Below are 2,629 nucleotides of genomic sequence, written 5' to 3'. Positions count from 1 at the left end.
GTAGTTAATAATTATAGCAAATGATGTAATTTACCAAGGCACTTTACATTGCTTTTTGTCATCTAGCCATATTGGATTTCTCAATTCTAGAAAGAATAAAACTGTGTACCTCAGAACATCTGTAACTGTTGGACAATCTGCTTAGAATTCTTTTATTCCTCAAATTAAATGTTTTTAGATCTGAGAATAAATATCTCTATCCAACAAAGTCCTTTTTCTTCATACTAGATTTTGATGTTTATCTGTGGGTTTTTAACCCTACGTCTTTTTGAATTAATGAAAGTTTTCAACCTTATTATGAAATATTTGTGGGCTTAGTTAATTACTATTTGTTTATTCCTCTAGATTATAGGATTCATTAATATACAAACTACTGGATTCTTCATGAAATGCAAAGTACTTAAAAGAAAAAAAACACTGAACACTCAAATCTTAATATATTTGAAACTATGACCAAACAATAAAAAAATAAAAATATGACAAAATTAGAGGAGTCAATGAGTTTTGCACAGAGGGGATTTCACAGGTAAGATCAAGGCCCATTGTAAAGTATGACATTTAGGAAAGTGCAACATTTTCTTATTGCTGGACTTTTCTATAGATACTCATTTACTTAATAATTTTATAAAATTATGCTTCTTGTGTACCATACCATATGATTTTATAAAAAATAATTACTATATGTGTGTGCATGTGCATAATATATTTAAATCATCTTTTACTTTTCAATTTTTCTATTTTTTTTTTCAACTCCTTGCTCCATAGGCTGTAAATCAGAGGATTTAACATGGGAATCATGAGTTTGTAAAACAATGAGGTTATTTTGACTTGATTAAGAGTGTAGGAAAAACTATGTCTGAAATACATGAAGAGCAGAGTTCCCTGGAAAATTGCCACCATAGCTAGGTGGGAGGTTCAGGTGAAGAAAGCTTTGAATATCCTCTTATCCAAGTGTATCTTCAAAATAGACAGGATAATATAACAATAAGAGATAAGAACTCTTGAAATGAAGCTAAGTTCAATGAAGCCAAAAAAAAGGCAAATATTGCTAACTCATTGATCTGTGAATCTGAGCAATACAACAACAGAAGAGGAGGGATATCACAGAAAAAAATGGTTAATCTCATTTGATGCACAGAAGCATAAGTGGAATGTTAATGTCTTGTGTATCAAAGAGTCTGCCATCCCCTCCATGTAAACCCCAACCATGAGCAGGGAACACACTCTGTTGGATGTGCTATCTGTATAGAGCAAGGGGTTGATAATTGCCTTGTGCCAATCATACACTATCACTGCCAGCAGTAGACACTCAGAATCTGCAAAGGTACAGAAGATCAGGAATTGCAGAGTACAGCCAAGAGTCAAAGAAGGGGATTGACTTGTTCTTGGCCAAAACATCAAAAAGCATCTTGGGTCCAGTTGCTGTGGAATAGCAGAGGTCATAAAAAGAGAGGTGACTGAGGAAAAAATACAGTGGTGTGGGCAGCTGGGAATCCAGTCTAATTAAAATGATCATTCCAAGATTTGTCAGGAGGTTAATGATATAAACAAGTAGAAACAGAATAAATAGGGTCATTTTCATCCCCAGAGTACTAGTGATTCCCAAGAAAATGAATTCAGTTATGGAGGAGAAATTTTCTTTATCCATTCTGTTTCTTTTCTTTGTTTTTTCTACCTAAATTTTGGACAAAATGATCAAGAATAGGATAGACAGATGTCTGGGCATCTACAAAATATCTGTAAAGCAGAACACAATTTCATTAATTATCTTTTTATACTCAGAAAATTATCCAGACATGTACCCACTCTTTCAGAGAAGAAGCATTATAATGTACTTAATAGAAACAGACAAAAAACTGTGATAGGCATTGAAAAACTTTTATCTAAGCTTACATGTCATCACGGTGTATAACATTTTCTGTGATCATTCCATTTTTCTGGAAGATCCTTAGAAATATAATTGAATGCATGTGTGACTCATTCTACATAAAAAATACCATGAAAGAGGCACCAGTGTTGGATGTAAGATATAGGACTGAGCATTTTCTGCATTTGGAAATAGTCACATGGACACCAAAGATGATTACCACTCTTACATTTCTCAAAAGACAGCTCAATTAAACATTAGTTTAAATGCTTTTGTGTTAGTTCTAGAAACCAGGAACATATAAATGGCTAATAATAATAAATATGATTATGTTTCAGTCCTGGTCTAAATTATCTTTAGAATTTGTGAGACATGAATTAAGTATTATTGAGCTCTCAAAATATATTATTTCTTTGTCAATATACTCATTACCTCTCTGTGGAGTGGTCTGGTGCCAAAGGATTCATTCATTGATTTATCAAAAAAAATTAATGAAAAGGTCCTAATAACATAATTTAATGCATACATTTCCATATCTTTAATTTCAAAGGCCTTTATATTTTAAAAAATTGAAAATAGTATGAGGGAAAATAAGTGGTTTTGATAAAGAGATGTGTGTGTGTGTGTGTTTATGTGTATATTTGTGTCTGTTGTGTTTCCATGTATGTATGTCTCTGTTGCTAGGACAAAAAGAATGTCAGTGATGTATATGATATCACTTATATGGGGGATCTAAAATATGGCACAAATGAACCTGTATAC

The 2,629-nt window shown here is 32.4% G+C and overlaps 1 pseudogene; it reads right to left on the bottom strand.

Annotated features, from left to right (window-relative positions):
• Positions 1–711: 711 nt before the first annotated feature.
• On the bottom strand, positions 712–1,648 carry LOC106509284 (olfactory receptor 5W2-like; annotated as a pseudogene).
• Between the last annotated feature and the right edge of the window lie 981 nt (positions 1,649–2,629).

This window comes from Sus scrofa, chromosome 10 (assembly GCF_054392235.1).
Source record: "Sus scrofa isolate SSC_HxYL_T2T_F1_AM1 chromosome 10, Sscrofa_HxYL_maternal_Yorkshire_Landrace_v2.0, whole genome shotgun sequence".
NCBI classification, from domain to species: Eukaryota; Metazoa; Chordata; class Mammalia; order Artiodactyla; family Suidae; genus Sus; species Sus scrofa.
Note: the sequence above shows the minus strand (reverse complement) of the source record. Positions and strands in the feature narration are given on the sequence as shown.